Source organism: Amblyomma mixtum, chromosome 9 (genome assembly GCF_055824585.1).
Source record: "Amblyomma mixtum isolate Tamu chromosome 9, ASM5582458v1, whole genome shotgun sequence".
In the NCBI taxonomy this organism is placed as follows: Eukaryota; Metazoa; Arthropoda; class Arachnida; order Ixodida; family Ixodidae; genus Amblyomma; species Amblyomma mixtum.
Window position 1 is genome coordinate 30,303,146 of NC_143020.1, and position 25,609 is coordinate 30,328,754.

Sequence of the window (25,609 nt, forward strand, 5' to 3'; positions counted from 1 at the left end):
CCGCCGTCGTACTGAAGCGTTTACAATGCGTTTCGGTTTACGCAGAGCACTTCCGGCGAGCGTGTGCAACTTTACATAAGAAAACTAGCGCCGCAGTAATAGCTGCTTGCTGTGAAGTTTCGTGCTTTATGATCCTAGACCTACAACATACGCATCCATCTAACACATACTACGATTCACTCAGCGCGCCGCTCCGCTAAGCATGAGCGGAAATGGGGCGCCCAGCGGACGAACTTTCGCCGCGGGTTTAGAGCCGGAAGTCCAGGAGCGACGAGACACCACATGTTTTGGCGCACAGATTGTTGCCCTTTCATCCGAGCCAGAAAAAAAGCATACTGCAAATAAAATACAAAGTCACACAAGGAAGAGCGGTAAATATCGTCCGTGGGAGCAGAACAGCCCGGCCACATCTAGTCGATGCCGGTTTCAGAGGGAGGTGTAGATCTGCCTGCGCCGCTTAAATACGAGTCCTCACAGAACAGTTGAAGTCAATCCCAGCAGCATTAGCAAGGTGAGTGTTGCGAGCCAGCATCCAAGCATGCATTTTTGCTTATATAGGAAAAAAATCGCGCGGTTTTCGCAAAAAAAAAAATAATGATCAGATTCCTCGCTCATAATGAAAATATCAACGTAATAGTGGCGAAGTTAGGTATTGTATGTGTGGACTTGGAAACAATTAACTTAACGTATTTTTAGCCTCAAAGCCATGGAGGTGGCTTCAAAACGCAGGGAAGTGGCGTTACGCATTGATGTAGACCCTGTTTTGGTTTTCACAGTCTCATTCAATTAGCTTTCTTTTGTCCTTGTCACGTCGACGTGGTGGCTCAGTGGTTATAGCACTCGGCTGCTGACGCGAAATACGCGGTCTCGATTCCGGCAACAGCTACTACAGTTGTGAGTGATACAGTGACAACGAATTCAATGTAACTACATGATCGAAAAGGTTGCTTTATTCTGCAATGGTTCTATGGAGTACGAATATTTGTAGCTGTTACCTCTTGCTGTGAGATGTTTTATTGAAAGTGAATGTCGCATGTGTGCACCATAACCACAAGAATAACAAATTGTTAGCGAGAAAGAGAGGGCATAGGTTCCAAGCGTGACTTCTTGGATATACCCGCCGCGGTGGCTCAGTGGTTACGGCACTCGGCAGCTGAACCCGAAAGACGCGGGATCGATCCCGGCCGCGGCAGCCGAATTTCGATGGAGGCGAAATTCTAGAGGTCCGTAACTGTGCGATGTCTGCGCACGTTAAAGAACCCCAGGTGGTTAGAATTTCCGGAGGCCTTCACTACGCGTCGCTCATAGCCTGAGTTGCTTTGTGAAGTTAAACTCCCATAAACTTAAACATAAACACTGTCCCTTATCACGCCATCGTTATACGTGTGCAGTGAATGGAACCATAGTTGCGGCATCATGCTTAATAACACAGCGCCCCCTTTAGAGAGCCACCGGGATGGGTGCGCATGAAACATGACACTGATGTTACAGTGTCCACTGCCAAATGAACACGGCTTACTTCAGGGCTGACATGAAAGCGGCCTTGTTCGCGGAGGGGAATGTTCGCATTCCTGTCAAGTGTTCGAAATCGAGGGCAGCATTCCGTTCATGCGTTTTCTTTTTACAAGCACGAAATGGCAGTTGCGCGCTATTGTGAAGACCTGCAATTGGGAGAAACATTGAAGCATCTGCAGAGCAGAAAGATATCAATCGTGGCTATTAACTGCGGGCACGCTTACTGCGGCAGCAATTATTCTTGAGAATTTATGAAAACTGTAATGATTACACGGGTTGCTTTTTTACTGGTGGTCAATGCAGAAGTTTCGTAATCCTAGTTTCGACAACGTTAGCCTAAGGTATGTGCGCCTTAACATGTTTTTTTTTTATCAGTGAAATAAAAGCCGCGGCAGAAGTATATATCTAAATGCCATTAAGGTACGCTGCTTTGCTTAATATTGACACAACGCCTATGGTTCAAATAAAATAGCAGTAAGGACATGTCTTAACGAGCATTTTTTTTATTAATTTGGTGCTGGGCGAGATGTCATGTTTTTTTAATATATACATCGACCGCCAATGTAACGTAGTGTCACAAAAAGGGACTTTTACTTTTTAAATCGACTAGATACCCCAACATAGTATTTGTGTACAAATCTGCGCGTTGGTAACCGCCGTCAACCGAGGCGCCAGCATCCGTCAATATATTTTGGAGTACCACAGTAGAGTGGTAAAAACCTCAAACACGACGACGACGGACACATGAAAATGAGCTTGCATTTTAAAGTTGCTGCTGATATTATAAATAAAGAAAAATATACTCGCGTAGTGGTAACGAAAAAAGACGAAAATCATCAGTGGAGGCCAACTAAAGTTGCACTAATGAAATTAGGTGACAAAGTAAAAAAGCAAAACACAGAAGAAAAGAAAAAAAGGGAACAAATTCCATTTCATCGGATGTAAGCTTTTAAAGAAAGAACTACTTATACATATATTACGCGTATATGAATTTGCAATTACATTTTCTGCCGGTGTGGTGGCTCAGTGGTTATGGTGCTCGGCTGCTGACCCAAAATATGCGGGTTCGATCCCGGCCGCGGTGGTTAAATTTCTTTGGAGGCGAAATTCTATAGGCCCGTGTACTGTGCGATGTCAGTGCACGTTAAAGAACCCCAGGTGGTCGAAATTTCTGGAGTCCTCCACTACGCCGTCTCTCATAGCTTTAGTCGCTTTGGGACGTTAAACCCCATTAACCAAACCAAACCAATTACATTTTCTTCGGCTTTGCAGTATGACACCCTTCCTTGAAGTCGCATACATTGTGCGAGATTTTCCAACCTTTCAGAGAACAACTATTTTCCTTGAACCAAAAGTTCTTAGGGGTGATCCGTTAGTATGCTACGAATGATTCCTTAGGGTGCAAATGTTAGTCCGAAGGGAGCAAAATGGTAATGAATGGTTATTCATCCAAAAAGAGCAACAGCTGAAAGAATAGAAAACAATTTCTGCGCACGCAGTGAGATTCAAGCTGCTTTCTCTTCGATTAGGAGCCGGATGCGCTATCCAGCGCTGGAACTGATTAGGTCTGCAAATACTGGAGTTGTACCATCTGTCTCGGCGAACAACTTAAGTAAGTTTCGAAAATAGGCCTTTTGAGGTAAAAACTATTGCTTTTACGGCATATTATCAGCAGTGTTAGCGAACATCGGGATGCCGGTGAATTTTCTTAAGTAGTAAGCTGCTTAGCTAATTTCTGACAATTAACTTTTTAACTATCATGGCTAGGCAACTGGTTGCAATTTGAGATTTGTAGCCTGTTGGGGGTAGTAGCCACATCAGTTTTTGAAATATCGGAAACGTGGTCATCCTTGGCGCTGTGGCTGTACATCTGGCTACATCTTCCTAAAATATATGCGCTTTCAAAAAGCACGAAGGCAAAGCAACATTTCCAGTACATGTATAAGTCAATAAAGCCAAATTCAGTCGATCCACAGCCCCAAACGTAATCCCACTTTCTGAATTCTAGAAACCTATAACACTATTACTAAGGACTGGCTACAGATCTATAATTGTAACTTGGCACCTAACACTAACAGTTAAAATGTTAAATAATAAAAATTGTTTCACCAGCTTAATACTTAAAACGATTTACAGGTTTTCTGGTGTCCGCTAACACTGGCAATACTATGCTGAAAAGACATATCTTTACCTAAAAACACCAATTTTTGACGATTACGTAAAAGTCTTCCCTGAAACACATGGTATAAGAACCATAGAAGAAGCAAATGTAGGCCATCGGAAATTTATCAAACGTATGGCCATTATTCGTGCAATCACTCGCGTACGCTTCTTCCACCGCAGGATTTGATACACCTGCAAACACAGGCGCCGCATTTATGACGGCCTCCTTCCTGCATATAAAAATTGGTTCGAGCCGTATGCCTATTGCCGCAAAGTGCTGTTTAGCCAGTGCTGCTGCGATTCGTCTATCGCTCAGTCGATCCCTCCCGGCGCCGTATCAATCCTCCCTTCTTTCCTCGCCGCCGCCGCAGGTGTATGGTTCGTCTGGTGTTTCGGATTTCCGCCGAGCGAGCCGATACTTTTCCGGGCGGAGTCTAGTGCACTGTGCAAAGAGTACGGCGGACGTTGGAAGTTGAAGTACCGCTTCGTACAACAAGAACAAAGAAATGAAATTCTGGATATCGTTTACGGGAACTACGTGGCTCACTTCCACCTACGTCGCGAAAAGCGCCGTATTAATAAAGACGAATTCTCACTTGTCGATCGCTCCGATTTCAACAAGCGTTTATAGAAAGAGTGCGCTTTGCTTGAGAATGAATATCGACGGTGTTCTTGTTCCTGAACCACTTTTCTTATAATTTTTTTTTAGTTCTTGTGTGCTTTAGTGGGCTTGGATTACAAAAGAATACAATTCAGCAGACAGAAATTTATGTCAAAGTGAGCTAATTATAGCCGAACAGAGCAAGAGACCAAGAATTAAGAACGATGTCGGTGATAGCTATGCTCCATTAGTTTATTTCCAGGAGCTAACGGTAGTCGTTGCTCCCAGATGGATTAGAAGTAGCTTAGAGTGTATCAATTAATCTAGAAGGAGGAATAATATAGCTGTGCTCTGCAATTCTGGCTCGGAGCGATTGCAATTAGTGGTCAAAAGGCATTGCACGGTAAGATTATAAAAACTGTATTTATTATAATCACTTATCGAAATCAATTACTATGAGAAATAAATAACCGTACCACTTTTCAGAAGGAAGCAACATGCGCATTAATACTTCTTCTACCATCCTGGCCTGATGGATTCTTTTCGCATTCCTTCGTGGGGCTTAATAAATTTATTCCTGTTGTCTATTACTTTTGTTTTCGTTGTTCTTCTTTTTTCACTTTACTTTGTCACTCAGATTGATTAGTGGAATGCGGCTGCGAGAAATTTTGTTTTCTTTCTCTGCCCTGTCATGCATTTATTGCTCGTTCATTCCAGTAAAGAAAGTTGTCAATGAGCGCATGTGTCCTCTTTCGTTCGTCGTAGTCGGGTTTCAGCTCTTTAGTTTCGATTGCCCAGCTTCTCACGTTAAAACTATTAACAGCCTAGACCGCGCCACTTCCTCTCCGAGTCGAAAATGAGATGAAGTGGCCCTGGAGGCCAATGGAGCTCTCGTGCACAGTTGTAGCTGCGCACAACGGCTGGAGACTGCTTACAAATGCCATGGCCGATGAACTTATATGACAGCTTTTCAGAGTGAAAAGCAGCTGATGTCGCAGTATTATCAGAAGTTGGCTAATACCCACCCTAAAAAATTTTTACACTGCTGGCCTACTTCCCTCAATACTCACTGAAAGAAGCACTCTTGAAAACCTTGGATATGTCACATCCCCTCCGTGTGCTTTGGAACTGCCACAGTGACAGACAACTGGGACGCCTGTCCGGATCTGCGCAGGGCCTTTGGATACTCCGAAAGAGCCGGCTGGCTTTCCTCAGCACTGACTGCACTGACAGCTTTACCGTAACTTAAAATTTGCTCATATGCTCCAACATGATCCAGCCGCTAACTAGGCCGGAGACAAACACATTTTCGCAAATATGGCCATATTTTCAACGACGCTGCCACATGGTACACTTTCGCAGAAAATTCCACACCGATGGTAGTACCGATCGCCCCACAACATCCGCCCGACTAGAGGAGGAGGAGGAAGAGAAGAGGAAAGGGGGGAGGCTCTCTTCTCGAACCTCCAATAGCACCTATTGTTGTGGCCTTTAGTCCGGACCTACTCTAACTTCAGCCCTCTAAATGGCTGCTGTCTTCCACTTCACACCGGAACTCTCCCTCACTGTACTAGGTAACACCACTGCTTGGACGACGTAGCGGCGATCTGGAGGCTTCGTGATAAGAGAGTTCCCGAAGACCTTCATCTCGATCCCTCTGACCGACTTCCTCTCTGTCGTGTCCGGTCGCTGTGTTGAATGCAGCGAAAGACGCACACGGTACTTAAAGACTTCGTTTATTTAAAGCCGATGAGGGTGCGACCAGCGTCGACCGAGGCAGGAGCCGAACTGGCCGCCCGAAGAAAGGAGGGAACGGAGAAGCGTCCACGGGAGGGAGTGGCTTCCCAGAACAGGAGGAGGGTGCGGGGGCGCACCGTGGGGGGGCCTCTGGCGACAGCGTGCGACGAAGGGCAAGCGGTCGTTAGGAGGGGATGCGAGTGGTCGTTAGGAGGAGGATTGAGTGGTCGTTAGGAGGAGGATGCGAACTGTCGTTAGGAGGGGTATGCGAGTGGTCGTTAGGAGGGGGCGCACACACACAAAAGCAACAAGGGAACACAACACTTCCTTCCCCCTTAGAAAGTTGCCTGGTATCGTGCAGGGGGTCGGCGCTCACGCGTGGAGGCGCGCTGGCTTTGTGCGCTCGGGGGAGAAACACTTGTAGGCTGGCTGTTGTTCGCTGTGTCTCCTAGGTCTGTCCTGGGCGAAGTCTCTTCTTCCGGGAAGAGGTGCCAGGCTATGTGGAAGATGGTGCACGTGTTCTCTCCGCTGGCGGACAGCTCTCAGACGGCGTCGTAAATCTACGCAGCTGGTTGAGATGTCGGCGTGCTACTGTGCCATGTATGTTGACGAGCCAAGAGCGCAGGCCTATGCGTCTGACAATTGTAGCTTCCTCCCAGCGTGGCTTTTTCAGAAACTGTCGGGCGAGGACGCGCTGCCCCTCATTAAGCGTGCCGCAGCGCGGAATTGCTTTTTCTTCCCGGAACGTCTCTGCCTTTGGCTCGGGGAGGATGGCTGTGAGCTGGGTTCGCATTTCACGCTCGAACATCATTTTCGAGGGGGTCTCGCCTGTTGTGCTCTGAACCGTCGTGTGCTGCTTGAAGAGAAAGCGCGCAAGGCGGCGCTGCAGCGAGCCTGTCTGATCTCTTTCAAGGGCGCGTTTTAGCTCGGCTACGTAGCGCTCGGCTTGTCCGTTTGTCGCTGGGTGGTAGGGGGCCGATGTAACTGATGAGATCCCGTTGTCGCGATAAAACTTGAGGATCTCCGCAGACACAAACGGTGTTCCGTTGTCCGACACTACCTTGCGCGGCAGGCCGAACGTTGCAAATAGTGATCGGAGGTTGTCAATGACTGCTGCCGAAGTCGTCTGTCCCATTTGCCTTATCTCAAGCCACTTTGTGTAGGCATCTACGACCACAAGGAAAGTGCAGCCCTCAATTGGTCCTGCAAAATCAATGTGCAGTGTGTGCCATGGTGTGTCTGGCTTTTCCCATTCTGGGACAGGAGCTTTCGGCGGGGCGCTCCGGCTGCTCTGGCAAGGCTTGCATTCTCGCACCACTGTTTCGATGTCGTTGTCAATGCCAGGCCACCACATGTAGCTTCTGGCACACTTTTTCATTGCAACGATGCCCCGATGTCCGGCGTGGATGAGAGACATAGCTTGTGCGCGTAGTTCTCTCGGCATCACAACTCGGGACCCAAATATGATGCAGCCGCGATGGGTGCTCAACTCTGTAGCTCGCCTGCGGTAAGCGTCGAAGTTGTCCCCTTTGAGTTTATGCACGTTGCCTAGTTGAACAGCTGTGTAAACTAGCCGGAGAGCTGCGCACTTCTGCGTAGATGCTGCAACTGTGCCTGCTGTAAGCGGAGGTTCTGGCAGTGCTTCGAACATCAGAACGTCTCCTGGTGGAAATGGTTCGTCAACAGTTGCGTCTAGTGGCAGACGGCTTAGCGCATCGGCGTTTTGATGTTTACTCCCATTGCGGTAGACCAGAGCGTAGTCGTACGCTGAGAGTTTGATGCACCAACGTGTCATTCGCGGAGACAAAGTTGGTGGCATAGGCCTTTGTGGTCCCAGAATGCCCAATAGCGGTCGGTGATCGGTTATAAAGGTCACCTTCCGGCCGGCAATGTACTGGTGAAAATGTGTCGCCGCGTAGACTATGGCTAGCCCTTCTTTGTCAAGTTGCGCGTAGTTGCGTTCTGCTTGCGACAACGTACGTGAGGCGAAGGCGATGGGAGCTTCCCTTCCTTGCTCGTCAGTTTGCGATAGAACCGCGCCGACTCCGTACGGTGATGCGTCGCAAGCCAAAAGCAGAGGCTTCCTTTCGTCGTAGTGGCGGAGGACTGTACATCTTCGAATCAGGTCTTTCAGGGCATCGAATGACTGCTGATGGCGTGGCGACCATGTCCATGTCACATCTTTCCGAAGGAGTTGGTATAAGTCGTTGGCCACGGTAGCTCTTTGTTCCAAGAACCGGTCGTAGAACGTCAAGAGTCCGAGAAAAGCCTGTAGCTCCTGCTTGTTTGTTGGAGCTCGTGCTTCTGTGATCGCTCGCACTTTGTCCTCGGTAGGGTGAATGCCTTCCGCATCAATTCGGTGTCCCAGAAATTGCACCTCTGGCACCGCAAAACAGCACTTCGATTTGCTTATGCACAAATTAGCGTTTGCTAGCCTTTCGAGAACGAGCTCTAGGCGCACTGCATGCTCTTCAGTGGAAGTGCCACTGATGATGACATCGTCAAGGTAGACACAAACTCCTGGGATGCCCTGAAGCACTGTCTCCATGAATTTTTGAAATATGGCCGGGGCTGCAGCTACGCCAAAAGGCAGTCGCTTGACTTTGTACAAGCCTTTCAGTGTGTTAATTGCCAATAATTCAGCAGTTGACTCGCTCACCTTCAGCTGCTGATACGCCTGGGTGAGGTCCAATGTGCTGAAGACTCTTGCGCCACGCAGTACACTGAATACTTCTTCAGGTGTCGGTAGCGGGTAAGAGGACGCTTTAGTCGCAAGATTGACGGTGCTCCGGTAGTCTCCGCAGAGGCGTATGGTTCCGTTCTTCTTGCGAACTACGACAAGTGGTGTGGCCCATTCTGAATGCTGCGTCGGCTCGATGACACCTTGCTGCTCCAGTTTGTCCAACTCTTTTTCAACTGAATCTCGGAGAGCAAACGGCACCGGCCTGGCCTTCAGAAATTTGGGTTGCGCGTTGTCCAACAACTCCAGTGTGACCGGGGGCCCTTCGTTTCCTGGAATCTCTTCCGAGAATACTCTTTCGTATTTCTCTTGCAGTTGCTCAACCATGTTCTGGCTCGGCGTCTGGTGTATGCCGCATATCATCACGCCTAGTGGAGAAAACCAGTTTCTCCCTAGAAGGCTTGATCTTGTGCCCTTCACAACAAGCAGAGGTAGCGTATGGGTCTGGCCGTTGTAGTTAACCTGCACGTTGGCAGAGCCCAATAGTGGCAGATTCTGTCCTGACCACGTTCGCAGGTGCGTGTCGTCTTGTTGCAGGGCGGGTGCGTCAGATGGCCATGAAGTTCGGAACGTGTCCTCACTGATCAGAGTACAGGCTGCGCCGGAGTCCACCTCGAACTTAATCAGCTGGTGATGTACGCTTACTTCTGTAAAAATCTTCGGTCGCGTGCCGAGATTCATGGTGTTCAGGTCGTACAACACAGATGGTGTTGCTGATGTTGTTCCATGGAGATCAGATAGCGGCGTATTCTCTGAGGCGTTGACGCTGTGATTAGGCTGGGAAGGTGACTTTATCTTGGCAAGTCTCCGTTTCGTAATGCATGCTCTTTCGATATGCCCTCGCTTGTGGCAAAAATTACACGTGGCTGACTGGAATCGACATCCCTGGGGGTTGTCTTGGTCGTCACACCGCCAGCAGCGTTGTGCCTTTTTGACCGATTTTACAACAACAGAAGGCTTGCGCACCTGGTTGCTTGTCTGGTGTACCGGCTCGGTGTTCCGGCGAATCCCTCTCTGCTGGTGACCGGCGCTCTCCGCTCGAACGGCGATGTCGTAAGCTTTGCTGAATGTGAGGTCCTTCTCAGCGAACAGGCGCTGCTGCAGTGACTCGTCACTCAGTCCGCACACAAATCTGTCGCGTAACATCACGTCCAAGGGAAGCATGGTGGTGTTAGCAGAAGAAGCTGCGTCCATTTCCTGCCCGGTAGCTGTTGTCGACAGCGTTCCAAAATTGCAGTCGGCAGCGAGCTTCTTGAGCGCTGCTACGTAGGCGCTCACTGTCTCTCCTTCCAGTTGATCTCGTCGTTGGAAGCGAGCCCGGCTGTAGACCTCGGATGGCCTTGGGTCGTAGTGCTTTTGCAGTGCTGATACGATGTCGTCGTAAGAGACTGCTGCTGGTGTGCTTGGCTGAATAAGGGCGCAGACAGTATCGTAGGTCTGCTCCCCGCACAGCGTCAGCAGGTTGGCCCTCTTCAAGGCTGGGTCTGTGATGTTGTTAGCTTCAAAGTAGAACTGAAGGCGTCCAACCCACGATGACCACGATGAGCCGTTGAACTCTGGTATCTGATTGGGAAACCCTCGCGTAGCCATGGCTTGTCAATAGCGTTGCGTAGCGCGGGTCGAATCCACTTTCTCGTCGCCACTGTCGTGTCCGGTCGCTGTGTTGAATGCAGCGAAAGACGCACACGGTACTTAAAGACTTCGTTTATTTAAAGCCGATGAGGGTGCGACCAGCGTCGACCGAGGCAGGAGCCGAACTGGCCGCCCGAAGAAAGGAGGGAACGGAGAAGCGTCCACGGGAGGGAGTGGCTTCCCAGAACAGGAGGAGGGTGCGGGGGCGCACCGTGGGGGGGCCTCTGGCGACAGCGTGCGACGAAGGGCAAGCGGTCGTTAGGAGGGGATGCGAGTGGTCGTTAGGAGGAGGATTGAGTGGTCGTTAGGAGGAGGATGCGAACTGTCGTTAGGAGGGGAATGCGAGTGGTCGTTAGGAGGGGGCGCACACACACAAAAGCAACAAGGGAACACAACACTCTCTTCACCCCTGCCTCGAGAAATGTTCTGATAGTCATTCAGTCATTACCGGTAGTGAGGTGGACTTTTCTTGCCTCAGGGCTACTAGATGCTCAAAGGTTATTCTGTGGCCATCAAGGCAGAGGCAACTATACCAGGATCTTCAGGAAGGCCCTGCAAAGTTCTAGAAATGGGCTTTAAAAGATAAGAGAAAGTTTTTACCCATACGCTAATAGTATACGCGTTGTCCCATGTCATAAAAGAGGGGAATGATGTTAATTAGTGCAATGATTAATTAATTATAATAGTTAACTTTTCCCTATTACCGATAGGCGCGGGATTTATCTATCATTTATCTAGTTAACACTATTCGCCAGTTTCCTGAAGCTCGCAACAATATTTTGCAAAAAGCCTCTACTCACCAGGAGTAACCTATATTAAGAAATTATTGGTGGGATTCCCTGAAACGCATGGTATGTAAGGCGAATCTTAGGCATTACTAGAAACTTCCCCACAACTCCCTCTAGACATGCCTCCAGGCTCCTCATTTCTGTTCTCTCACCACGTAGCAAGTACACACTCTCCGGGCCTCCGGATAGAGCCGCGGTGGCTCAGTGGTTAATATTCTTACCGACTCCCAGACCCCTGCAATTATGTAATTGAAATAGCCGTCCTACTTTCCTCTGGCGGGAAGGGGTGGCGTATGCGGCCCATTTGAAATAATACCCATAGGCTAGCGGCAGTGGCCAGGAGGCGCTGAAACTCTTCTAGTAGGCCCCTGAAAACAGCTGCCATCAGCCGCTGGATCGCTTCAAACTCGAGGTACCTTTCTGAACCGTTGCAATCGATAGTTTGGCTAAGAACATACCTCGCCCAAATACTATACGGCGTAGCCCAATGAGGTGCCGCATGACGTGTAAATTGTTCAAAGCAGGCAAGTTAAAGATCCGGAGGTGGTCGAAATTATTCCGGGGACGTCCACTACGGCATCTCTATTTTCTTTTCTTATTTCAGTCTATCCTTTATTCCTTCCCCTACGGTGTGTTTCGGGTGTCCAGCGAGACATGTAAGACATTTAGTGTGTCAGTTCCTCTCTTCAAAGATAATTTTCAATTTTCAAGCAAGATCTTGCCTATAGGCGCAGGCAGGCGGCGTACAAAAGGTGTACGTGCTCGCCAGAAATTGCTTGCTCCTCTTGATAGGCTTTTATTTCACTGACTGGCATGGCAAACATCAGCACAGTCTTTCCCTATAAAACGTAGTTCGACATGAAATAAAGTGCTTATCTCTCTCTCTCTATCTTTCTCTGTAACGCAAAGGTATTCCTGTTCGCGGTGCGCCCGCCTGGGAGCGCAACGGTTTAATATTAGTGAATACCGAAGAAGTAGATAACCATTTTCTGCTGCGTTAATGATGTAGTTGGGCTGTAGTGAAATTGAGTCCGCGCGAGGAATTTGTGCGCGAGCGAAAAACAACTTTTAATTTACTTTCGCGTCTTGCCTGTCGTGTCGCTTTTTGTATGACGTCAAGGCTTCGTACAGGGCCCGTGAGACGCGAGAAACAGTGAGGCTGTAGCTGCTTGTTTCTTCCTTGTCATCCAGTTGTTTTGACAGGCTGCCGTGAGGGTTGACGTGGGTTGAAACGACGAAGTGGCAATTATATAACATTTGTTATTTTTATTTTTCTCACATGACCTGCACTCGATTTCGATGTCAAAGTCACAATTTCGCTGTAGAAACTAAAGCGGCACAGGAGAATAAATTTAAAGGTAAACAATTTGGTGGCTGTAGGAGGATTTCGCTTCGTAGAACATCTATGAAAACCACACGACATAACGGGTGTTCCATCTCAGATGTTCCGCATTTCTTTTAAACGTGGTTTTCTAAAAGCCAAATGCTGTGTAATACAGCGTCATAAGCGTATGCAATATATCCGCGAGGACACACAGAACCAATCACCCGCACAGGTGGGCCATTTTCCAACCTTACCAACGTAACCAATCAAGAAAGTGCACGAGATAATATATGCCATACAGGAAGAAAATTTACTATATAAACACCAGACCACTTAAACCAACATCTATATTGACTCCAGCAAAGCCAGCCGCAGTATACAACGCAGACTACTAGAAACCCACATACCGCCATTCTAGTAAAATTCTATAGCAGCAGCCTCAACATTAGAATCACCTTGCGTTGATAACCTGCTCATGATGGGATCGAGGGAAATGAGTTGGTTCATCATCTGTCCGGCGAAATCAACATCTGGGCGCCTTCAATCCCCTAGCCAAATCCAGCGCCTGTGGAGGACGCCACAGCATAGAAAAAACAAATAGCTTAACACTACTAGAACGCCAAAGAAATCACACAATTTAACCCCAACCTCACAAGTCAATGACCACAGAGAAAGCACACCCCTCCTTTAAGGAGAGCTTGGCTTCACTCGGGATCCGCCGATCATCAGCGGGCCATGCTGAAGCAGGAGCTTTTCTACAGTGGGCCTTACTGCTGGCCTCGAAGCTTTTGCCTTGCTTCTTTTCATTACGAGAAAAGCCGGCGGTGTGTGTTCAGGCCATCATAAATATTTGATGGCTCCGATTATGGAGGTTTAACGCCCCAAAGCGACCGACTCTAGATGAGGGACGCCGTAGTCAAGGGCTGCGGATATTTAGACCACCTGGGGTTCTTTAACATGCACTGACATCGCACATTGCATTCGACTCCAGCATTTTGCTTCCTTTGAAATGCGACCGCCGCGGCCAGGATGAAACCCGCGTCTTTAGTGACAGCAGCCCAGCGCCATAGCTACTGAGCTGTTGTTGTTGTTGCGACTGAGAGAAGGATGAAAAGGAAATTGCACGGGCCTGCCTACTGGCTCCAGCCGAGCCACCAGCGCTGCCACGTGCATATGGAAGAGAGTTAAAAGATCAGAGGAAAGAGAGAAAAAAAAAGAAAAGACGCGCGTCGCAGCCACAACCGCGTCCGCCAGAGCGGACGTTGGCTGAAAACAGATAAGCGGCCGAAGCCGCGATCGCTCCACCTCCCTGAACATGTTGTTGTTGTTGTGACTGAGAGAAGAATGAAAAGGAAATTGCACGGGCCTGCTACTGGCTCGAGCCAAGCCACCACCGCTGTCACGTGCAGATAAAGGAGAGTTAAAAGATCAGAGGAAGGAGAGAGAGGAAAAGAAAGACGCGCGTCGCAGCAACAACTGCGTCCGCCGGAGCGGACGCTGCCCAAAAAACAGATAAGCGGCCGAAGCCGCGCTCGCACGGCGGAGTGCATAGCATGCTCGTATCCCTGAACACTGCGACGAATCCGTCTTATATACGCCCCACCGGCTGATCTCAATGTTGTGCCAGTATTCCCGACCACATTCGTAACAAAAATGTGAGAAACCATTCATCGTACAGCGCGCCAGGTAGTGCCATAGGATTTCTCTCTGCATATAGCTTACATCTTCTATGAAGTTGGAGGCTACCTTGCGACAGGGATTTGAATCGACGACATAAGCACATTCAGTTGCATGCCTTCCCAGACTTCTTCCCTTAAGGCGTGGTTGAGGTGTCCACGGAGACACCGAGAGGGTTACGGCGCCCTTTGCTTTTTTCAAAAATCAATTATTTTAAGAAAATTTGGCGGAACCGTTGGTCGCACACCGCTAAAGGTGTTGTCTTAGTCTCTCTTTCCATAGAGCATGCGTTTCTTAGTCAGGCTGCAAGACAGCTCGCGACAGGCAATGTCCGAGTGTTTTTTGTGCATTCAGCGTTTGTGGAATCGTGTTCGGAGGCGCCTCTCCGTTTCAGTTATCAGTGCGCAACCTACGTCGAGGTTGGGCGCTCACTATGACACACTAATGGTTTCGCTTTCACCGCACGTAAGCACCCTTACGTGCCCTCTTAGTATTTTTCAGCATAGCATTGTCCCGGACTAGGGACTCCATCAGCCTTCCCTTCAACTGAGGCATTGTTTTCATCATCATCACCAGCATAGCGTTGTCAGCAGTGTTCCGCGTCAGAGCACAGCTATGACGCACTGACTTGTAGGCTGGTTAACTATATAGAATAGTTAACTTTGTAGCTGTACCTGATAGTCTCAGTATTTATGAAGGGAAGTTTTACCCTGAATAAAGATGTCCATATTAGTGTTTAGAACTTTGAAAACGCAGTTATCCTTAGCGCTGTGGCCGAAAACATTTTGGCTGTTTCGACGAGTTACGTGGACTGAAGAGATTCCATATTCTTGAAGCGCGAAAGACGGAATGTAAGGATAGAGAATCGAACCAATTCGCCAAACTTTTTGTCCTCCGGAACTACTGGAGAGGTTTCTTTAACGGCAAGCTTTTTGACAGCATATGTATTTTGCCGCGATATATGGGAAATATTTTGTGCCGGAGTGCTGAGGGTGAGTGCAATGTCGAAATTCTGTAAACTGATTGGGATATTAGTTACGGCAGACTACATATCTCCCAATAAGTAAGGAGGTTAACAGTTATTGTTAAAACGTCAATTATTTAATGCTAGTTAAACACACTACTAGTCAGGAGGTCTTAGCTGTATTTTGATGCGCTACACTCCTGTCATTGCTGAGCCGAGAAAAGAAGTTTTCTAAATAAACGAGCCTACTTTTAACAATTGTGCAATATCTGAGGTGAAACATCCTGTGTATTCAAGACAACACGGAAGAAGATTCCGACGTACACCGTGCTTTTAAAGAATATATAATGCATTAGCCATAGCATGCTACCTGATTTGATCTGGTGTGTGTGAAACCGCGAGAATGTCTGCGACGCTTGAATGAGAGCTTACTGGCGTCTCTTGGTTTGCGAAGCTCAGCTTTATTATTCCTAGTGGACTTTCTTAATACCGTCACCTCTCCGACATCTTGCAGCGCTGCGCAGTATGTTTTTACAGGGAAAAGATTCCTCTTTATTCGTTAGCTTCCCTCAGGGGAGGGGGGCAGGGACAGCTTAAATAACAGCGCCTACGTGTACGGCACCACAGGCGTTGTCCAGCGGTTAATAGTTGAAGTTAGGACTTACAGAACTCTATAAAGTTCAGGGGTGTTTGCCAACAGTTTCAGATCATTTATGAACAATTTTATATCGGTGCAGTTACTCTTTCAGGCTTTTCGCACGCGCGCCAAAATTTTAATGATAGTAATTGTGATATCTCTAAGCCGCTGCCAAGCGGTCGAGTATCGGTTTCCGTTTCCGGTTTCTAGTTGTTGAAATTGCTTTCTCACGTATACGCCCCACGAGACAATATCCCCAATGATTCGGATGCAGCCTCGTCTGAACTTACAGCCGCTACGTGTATACCAAACTTAAACACTACTCTACCATTTTCCTCTTGCCTTCGCAAGCTAAGGCTTCACCGATTCCTATACTCTTTCGAGGCTTGCCTAGCAGGTTAGGCGGTAACGCTCCGTTGGCAAAGCGTAGTATGCCGTCGTAATGATGTTCTGGTACCTTAATTAGTGATAATAATATAGTAGCTTCACTCTCAATGCTTTAAAAATAGATTTTTCGATAGCAAGAAACATTAGCTTAAATATACAAGTACATAGTTACCTCAAAACTGTGAAAAGAATGGCGGAATAGCGCATTAGAGAATTCGGTACTCCGTACAGCTACGCTGTCTGTCATGTATAAGCACCCATAACTGCTTGAGAACTGCTGCCTGATGAGCCATAATACAGCCAGACCAAAACATTGTTTTCTATAGTGATAGTAAATATTGGCAACGAAGCGGAGCTAAAAGCTAGTTTAAACATCGAAAGCTGAAAATTATCGTATGCGGCCTGATGAGGCAGGGTAAAAAAATACGTCCAGACGCAGCTAAGGGTTTGATGCCTATAATAGAGAACGACTAGGATGTATTATTGCGTGAAAAATCTGTGCAACCGTCTAGAAGTCTTGGACGAATCAAGCTCGTCATAAGCAGGGTGTCATTTCTGACCCATTACGAGTCCGGCTGGTCTTGTATTTTCTGGCACTATGTGTCCGGTTTAAGGTGAGAAGGGCTCGTCCAATTCATTTCCTTTCCTTTGATGGGAGATTGTGGCGCGGGTTCTAAGTATTTTGGTACCATTTTCAAGGGAAAATGTGTGCGCTAGGAGGTTAAAAGCCATAGAGTGTTGTTAAGAGGCCTCAATGTTTTGGATAATCAGTGCTGTTATATCCCGACTCAAGAAATTGCTACCAGGTGTAAAGCGCAGTGCAGTCAATGCCAGCGTTTTCGTGGTCGCATCGGAATGCGACTCTGTAGTTGTGAAACAGAATGCTTTGTTAGAGGCCTGCGGTTGCTCTACACTATGTTTTGATGTTGGGAAATGCGCGTGGCGACCGCAAATGTTCCTAATAAGCGACTAACTTTAGCACAACAGCATCCATTCCAAAACATTGGCCAGATGTCATGAATGGGAAGCCCAGAATCATCAGAGCAAAAAACAGAGCAAAAGCGAGCAGTATTATATCTGAAAACTGCCGTGGAAGTGGGAAAAATGGCCTTCAAAAAGGCTGCTGTATCCGTCAAACAAATGTCGCTTTCAAAACAGCTGAAGGAAGGTCAGAGAAAGCAGTCCCTTGGTTTGAAGGCTTCCTTGTTCAGGGCCACGTGACAAGTGCTTCTGTGGCAGCGGCTGTTCTTTCGAAAAGCTTTAAAAGCGAAAAACACAATGCAAGTGTCGCTTAAGCGGCATAAAAAATTCTCCACCAATCCGGCGAATGCGCTTGCAGGCAAAAGAGCTGTAAGCCACTTTTTCGCGAACGAACGACAGAAGCACAGCAAGTCCTTCGATAGCAAACTGCGCAGTTGTTTTGCCCGTTAGAGGCAACAAGAGAAGTGCAGAGGTTATCGACTGAAAAGCATGGAATGGTGCACAAGTTCGAGGTAGTAAAGGAGATGCTCCTTCTACAAAAAAAAAGTGGAGCTCATCGAAGGTAGCGGGGTATTCTTACGCTTGTTTGTCGCTCCATACGAAAAGTTTCACATTATGCGCTATATTGACTTAAAAAATGCGCTGTACTACTATTGTTTCAGACCCAACAATTCTGAAGAAAAGCATTTTTGAACGGCAAAGATTTTAGGATCACAACTTAGTTATATATTGGAATATTCCACTGTGGCAGTCAATACATCCCCAGATCTCCTGTCTGCAGGAGTGCATATTTTTTGGCTCCTAACAATTTTGATATCGTCAAAAGCGTTCCCGATTGGTTTTATAAGGCAGTCTTAACTGTTCGTTGCAAGCGATGGAAAAACTTTGAAAGAAAGATTTTGCTGCACTTTTTTAATATTTAAAATATTTCTCCAAGAATGTTGGACACGTCCACGAGAAAGGCCACGCACATACGAAATGAGATCGTGTATTTGACTTGTTCATCAAACATCCAGTGCGTTGTGCGTCGTTTTCTTCCTTTGTCCCGTGTTTTGCGCTTATTTACCTTTTTTAGATTGTTGTAACAACTTACACGAGCTTCTGCCTTGAAACATGAAGAACTTCACTACATTTAAAGTTTTTCCTTTTAGTTCAAGAAGGCAAGTATGAACGCCGGCCAAAACAGTTACAAGAAAGTTTAAACGGCGTTCCGGATTCGCTACTGAAGCCTGGTAGAAGAAAGCTATCTTATGAAAGCCGAAAAAGAGAGAAATTTTTACGCGGATCGTTGCCACCTTTGCACGAACACAAACGTGTGCCTTTTACGCGAGCTTCATAATTGGAAAATCTGTGAGCGCTTGCGGTTTTCCGGACCCGGTAACTTAGTCAGTGAACACTGTGGAGAAGGATCACACAAAAGCCACTCTGACCTTCGCCGCACCGTTCATCGAACTTGGCCTGGATCGAACCCAAACCTGATCGCACCCTGTTCTTTTTTTGTCTGTCCCTCCACTGTGCTCCTTATCTGAGCGCCAGGTCATCGTGCTAGCTCATGTACCATCACTCAAGGATCCCATTCCATTCAAACACCAAAGCAATCATCCTGCCAGCAAATAAAAATGCAGCACAAAAACAGCCACAGCTCAATACTTTAGACTGGCAGTCATTCTGGCACCAAATACCGTTGCAACAAGAAAAGAGGCGCAGCTCCATACATACGACCTCCTTTCTTCTGTTGATTTTCAAGTGCTCGCTCTTTCACTCGAATTCACCCATGTGTAAGCAAAAGCAACGCGGTTCCCTCATTTTTTCAACGGCGGTGTGGAGCTACTTTTTCGAGATTCTGTTTTCATGTACAATACAAAATACAGGATGTTATCCTCGAGCATTTACTCCGGAGCCGTCCTAGGCTTCGCCTCCATTCCTTAGTCTTACTCGTGAGTAAATGTGTTTTGCTATTTTATCGTGTCTTGCTCTCACAGAGTGCCCTCACAGCCATCGTTGGCTAACGCTTGGGGTCATAAAATCGCCATTAAAAGTGGATATTGGGAAACCTGCTCGCTTTTACTGACTGCCTCTAAAGACGGTCGATTCTCCTTATTACTCTTACTCTCGGTAGCTTCCGCAACCTCCAATGTATACTCAAGCTAACCTACAATTTTTGGACAAGCGAATTTCTTCTGCCAGAATACACGTACGAACTCAAAAAATTTACTTTCGTGATAAATGGGCACCATAAAAATCAATACATCCGCAGATTCTTGGTCGAGGCGCTTGCCGTTTTATCCCATTTATAGTCGAAAAGCATGTCCCTTTGGTCTTCTACGGCAGTTTTAGATACGGTGTGAGCGCACGACATATTTTAAAAGCAAGGGTTTGGTAATCAACAGAAGGTTTGACTATTTGCATCAGAATGTTCAAAGAACGCCTCAAGATACTTCACAGCTGCTTGACAATTAATAGCTATATGGAATAACGCTCGGCTTAGGCAAATCAACTTTGCGCTGACTGCCATTCTTGTCCCATTTTCAGCCAGTCTTTGCGCTGAGGACCCACGGATTTATCGATTAGAGGCAGAATTCTTTTTTGCATTACTTGGATGGACAATGATGCTTTTGAAGTTTATTAGGGCAAAGATTGAGAAAGAGGTGTAAAATGAGGCAGTGTGTCGTCGGAAACATACGAGCGAACACCCAGCGCGCACGGCGTGTAGACGTGCGATGCGCTGTTTTTTCTCTCATCTTCAGCCATGACCGTACAGTCGGCATCAGACGCTGGCACACAAAATGCGTTCAGGCACTTGTGGCAATAAAGCGATTAATAAGTAGAACGTGGTTATGCCGGCACGACCTCTTAAGAAGGCCATTCTAGAATTTAAGAGGTTCACTGCCAGGAAGGTCGTGTGTTTCAAATTTTCATATTAGCGCAAGCATCTTACGTCTCTCCTTTTGTGTAATGTATTGCGTCAGTCTAATCTTATTGCCGGAGCGTACTGTTTGTCGTTCTTGCACACCTGTGTATGCGGAATTAGCGGCTCCACATGCATTACACGACTGCATAGCAAGTTGTCCTGAATACATTATATATGTATGCTCTGCAGTTCACGTTTGACTGCACTGCAAAAGCATTCGCCTAAGCGCTGTGCTAGTACCGCATTTACAGCAATGAAGTCTGCCCCCGTAGGGGCTAACTATTGTTCAAAAACAAATTTTTACTGTTTATCTGAGCCAACTAAATATTCCGCAAAGCCTGTATGTAGATACTGCGAGCCCGTGAAGAGAGCTGTAATTTCTTTGAACTTTTTGTTGTTCTTTGTTAGGGTACATATTCAATCGCAAATCCGCTCAACCACTGACCATGTAATTCTTCAGCAGGACCTTGAATGCGTAACTTGCTGGTGCACATTATGGCAAATGACATTTAATGCCGACAAATGTAAAATTATGACAGTTAGCCGGGAGCGTTCAAACTCGCTATTCACTATCTATCTTGAGCGGAACATATTCAAAACACAGCTGCTAAAGCATCGCGCATGATTGGCTGCCTGAAGAAAAATCTTCATAGCTCATCTGTTTCCACCCGCAAGCTAGCATACTTAACATTTCTGCGTCCCCAACTAGAATATGCATCAGCTATATGGTCAGCACTTCAGGCTTATTTAATTCATTCCTTCGAAGCGATTGAGAACCTTGCAGTGCGTTTTATTTCTCACGCCTACAAGCTTCATTCCAGCGCAACAAGCATCAAGCTATCTTTATCGCTAACAAGTTTACAGACACGTAGGGATATCGAACTTCTTTGCTCACAACAGAAACTAATATGCAGTCGTCACGCGTCAACACTGCCACTTACATGCCCAATGCACACTTCACGTCGCCTACACAATAAGATAAGCTTCCAACGTCTATTCGGCCGAACACTTGCCGCCGCGGTGGCTCAGTGGCTATGGTGCTCGGCTGCTGGCCCGAAAGACGCGGGTTCGATCCCGGTCGTGGCGGCTGAATTTCTTTGGAGGAGAAATTCGACGCCCGTGTACTGTGCGATGTCAGTGCACGTTAAAGAACCCCAGGTGGTCGAAATTTCCTGAGCCCTCCACTACGGCGTCTCTCATAGCCTTAGTCGCTTTGGGACATTAAACCCCATAAACCAACCAACCAACTTGCGTTTAATTCTTCTGCTTTGCAACGTGCTACTAAGTGTTGGAATGGTCATCCGGACTGCATTGCCACCATACGTGACCCATTAATGCTCAAAAACGAATTGACCACCTTTAGGCATCCATGATATAGTACATACATTATGTTCGTAACGTGTAAGCTGAATCCATGCAGTGCCGCTATTCGTTTGCTGTTTTTTCTTCTGTGTCAATACAATACGTTTTTCTTTCAAGTACGTTTTAATAATCATTTGAAGTCCAATGTATTTGATATTGTTTACTTTCGTGCTCTTTCGCTTTGTAACATCTTTGGTCTGCAAAATATTGTAACCCCTCCCCTCACACAATGTTCCAATTGTAAAACCTGTGGGGTGCTTGCATAAATAAATGAATGAATAAATAAATAAATAAACTATCCAGTCTCACAACCCATAACAATCGCCGTTATTAAGGTCTTCGCTTTAGCCTAGAAGGCTGTTATTTGGGGTAGTTTGATGCACACGTTGGCGAAAAGCATTCAACGCTTTCCCTTGTCCATTTCAGGGCCCAGCTTTTTATATGGTTATAAAGATTTTTGTGCAAATGGTTTGAGCAAGCTCTATAATTTCTAATCTAGATCATGCTGGCCTTCTCTGTTCTCTTTCTTGTAATTATATTTCGACAGAACACATATGTATCAGTGATTTGATAACCTTCCTTCCTGAGGGGTGGAACACACAGGGGCACATTTAGCTTCTGATACCAACCAGGATGCGCGCATGGCTAATGATGGCAGAATTCGATGATGAGCCTCTTTCTTTATTTTCGACGTTGTTCGTATTGAGAACACCAGAAATATTTGTCGAAAGCAGACAGCATTTTGTGTCCGTAATCACGAGAACACTAAGTCAAGTCGCCGACAGCGAGCGAGATAAACAAAGCTTAAGTATGACCGTAAGGCACTCAGTGATAGTTTATTTATTTATTTATAAATTCTGCAACCCTACAAGGGATTTCAGTGCAACTATTGCAAATAGTCATAAACAAAACTATTTAAACCTGATGAGCAAGTACAACGAAATGCAACAACAAAGCAGAAATCAGGGAAAACTTAGACTTGTATTGAATGATGCACCAGATTGCTGTAAAATTTCGTAGTTGGTAAGCTGATTCCAGGGGGTTGCTGTTGTTGGGAGAAAAGAATATTTGAAGTAATTTTTACGAGGGCCAAAAGGGGTAATGGTCAGAACGTAGCTGTCTAATGCTGTAACCTAAAGAAAAGGATATTAAATCACCAAGGTTATTCTTGAATTGAACGTTTACAAGTTCCTTAAAACAGCGCAGAAGACAAAGACACAGATAGAAAAGACTATCTTTTCTATCTGTGTCCTTGTGTTTTGGGCTGTTTTAAAGAATCATGGTTCACCAACTAGCCTGCACATCTACCCTAGTCACGTTGGCACAAAAATTTGAGTCGAGAGACGCGATTCCTTTCGCTTAATGGAATAAAACCAGCTTTATGCAACCCGTTAGTCAATGATGTAAGTACGTCCATAACTATTGTAAACAAGATAGGCTGCTTTCTTGTAGTTTTTAAAATTTTTCACTCTTTGTTTTCGTGAACAGGTCCTAAATTAAGACCGACCGCATACTTTAGTATTTTGAGAACAATTGATTTGTAGGCTAGAAGCCAAACTTCGGGTGTGCAGAACATCAGTGCATGCCTCAGAGAGAAAAGGTTGTGGTTTGCTTAGCTTGAAACCCGAATTGTGTCTGGTCCAGTCAAGGGTGTTAGTGATCAATAGACGAAGATATTTGTAGTGTTCTACCTCGGAAAAAATGTTGTTGGAGGGAGAATAATCGACTATGAGCGGATTTCTTCTTTTCCGTGTTATCCTCATGAAGACTGTATTGTTCTTACTCTACATTAATGATTTACCATCCTGTTTAAAGAATTGCAATAGTATACTATACGCATATGACTCTACCATGCTATCATCGCACCAGGACATTAATCAGCTGATTCTTAACCTACAGAATGATCTTAATTCTCTTGAGCGTTGGTGCCACATTAACCGCCTGTCCGTGAACGTCACTAAAACTTGTTTTCAGATTTTACATCCCCCTCAGAAGTCATTGCCCATCACACCACTTCTATACCTCAATTCTACTGCTATTTCACCGCAAGATCGCGTTTCTTTTCTTGGTGTTATCATTGACCCTCACTTAAAATTCCATCATCATGTAGCTGAAACGTGCAAGTAAATTTCTTATGGGTTACGCGCACTAATTAAAGCCCGAAGCTATTTTCCAGTCCAAACTTTATTATCTCTTTACTGCGCATTCATCCACAGCCACTTAAACTACGGTATCTCATCTTGGGGTAACGCCTATCATATTCATCTCTGGCCTTTAATAAAACTGCAAAAGCAAGCCATGCGCATCATAACCAATACCCCTCGAATGTCACCCTCCCGCATTTTGTTCATAGATTTAAACGTTCTACCTATCTCGGCCCTTTATTTTTACAACCTTGGTATCCTATTCTTTAAGATTCTTCATCATTATCTCCCGCTAAGCATATTTTCTCTCGGCACGATCATGAGCAACATCGTCACACGTTTTGCGATGCGTAATAACTTTTTACTACCTAAGGTCAGAACTAACTACGGCAAACAATGCCTTCATTTTTCATCCGTATCATTTTGGAATTCTTTGAACATAGACGTCAAACAAACTAATACGCTTTCTTTATTCAAGGTCAAACTAAAGCTTTTCCTTCTTAATTTGTGATTTTTTTGTTATGTTATTGATTCTATGTATCGCGGCATCTGTGTTTTATTTTACATTATCGTGCATTACATTGTTTGTATTTAAATATTTCAGTAACTAATATTACATTATGTGCCCATATTTATTCTGTTTCGTCGCTAATTAATGTGTTGTGTATTTTATATTATGTTGCATATTGAAATTTATTTTCATGGGAGGTCCCGCCCGCGGTCTTGTACCATGGGACCTCTCGCTGTATACAATTGTAACATTTATTGTATTACTCAATAAACTTTCAACTTTCAACTTTCAAGACGGTTTTTTGAAAGTTGATTGACATTTCCCAGATGTCGCGCTATGCGGTAAGTTTGTGAAAAGCATCGTTTAGTATGAGCTGGTCTGTCTTATAGTGCAGTGTTTCATAGTGTCTGTCTTAGAGTGTCTTATAGCAGTTACCACTGCATTGTACATAAGTAAACAAAGCGATAGGAAAAAGCAATAGAGAGCCTAAATGAAAACCTAAATCGTATTCACGGCATCCGGAGGGAGGAAGAATATCTCGATCATGACAGTTCCTATTTCGGCTGCATTTCCTAAGAAGGGTAACACAGAATACTCGCGTCTTCCACGAGCATACCACCACGGGCAACCTGCAAGAAAGTAATTTCTTTTAACGTTTTCTCTTCATGCCGTTCCAATAAATAAATTATTGCCAGTTAAACACCATATTTGAAACATTGTCGTCAAATGTTTTCCTAGTCGTGATAAGTTTTTGAGTAATGCGATAATGTTTTTATGTCCTGTGCACTAGTCACTTGCATTGAATTTGCGCGTGTTGTTCAAATCCCCATGCAAGTAGGTTATGTTTAACTTTCAGTATTGTTTGGCACCAAAAACACAGAACTCCCAATGTTGTGATAGGAACAACCTAATGCGGATATGTTGCGGAAGTAACATGATTTTGAGCACAATTTGGTTGTTTTCATGGCGGAAAAGATGCCCACTAATAAGGAAATCCATGAACTTTTTTTGGAGACAAGTCAGACCTTGATGTCAATTCGGACTCTGGCGACGAAGCGGAAAAATTGCAACCAGAGTCTATGCTTCATAGCGAAGAATCCTATTGGTACAATTAAATCCCAGTGTCTAGTGTACTGGACGCCGTTCTCCCTTGAAAGCCAATGCACTTGCTTTCTTAATCATTCTTTAACCTGAGTCAATTCTCTCGCAATTTGTAGAGGATTGCAATAATCGGACTAACTGCGTCGTTTCCTTCCACAGCATGCACAGGTCTTGTCCGGATGTGCCGTTTGAACGGATATCTGCCGTGCTGATGTTTCATTCGAGCACAGCTTGCAGCGCCGAGTGACGTCAGGGCATGTGTCCTGACCCTGTATCATAAAGACGGCCGGTAATGATGTGTACATTGTTCGTGGTTCAGCTTTTGCACTCGTTGTGTAGTTCAATGCCTAACGCACATCCGGCATAAGGTGGGGCCTGCCATATATTTTACTGCAACTGAGGCGCTCATGCATTATCCAACAGATGGGCTCTAG

General features: G+C 45.9%; 1 protein-coding gene across 1 annotated transcript in view; it reads left to right on the forward strand.

The window, feature by feature from the left end:
• The first annotated feature begins 419 nt into the window (after nucleotides 1-419).
• LOC149328643 (ornithine decarboxylase-like) overlaps nucleotides 420-25,609 on the forward strand; it is a 75,059-nt gene continuing 49,869 nt past the window's right edge. The window contains exon 1 of the mRNA XM_089559562.1: nucleotides 420-511. The gene's annotated coding sequence lies outside the window, so the exon portion shown is untranslated. The remainder of the gene's footprint in view (nucleotides 512-25,609) is intronic.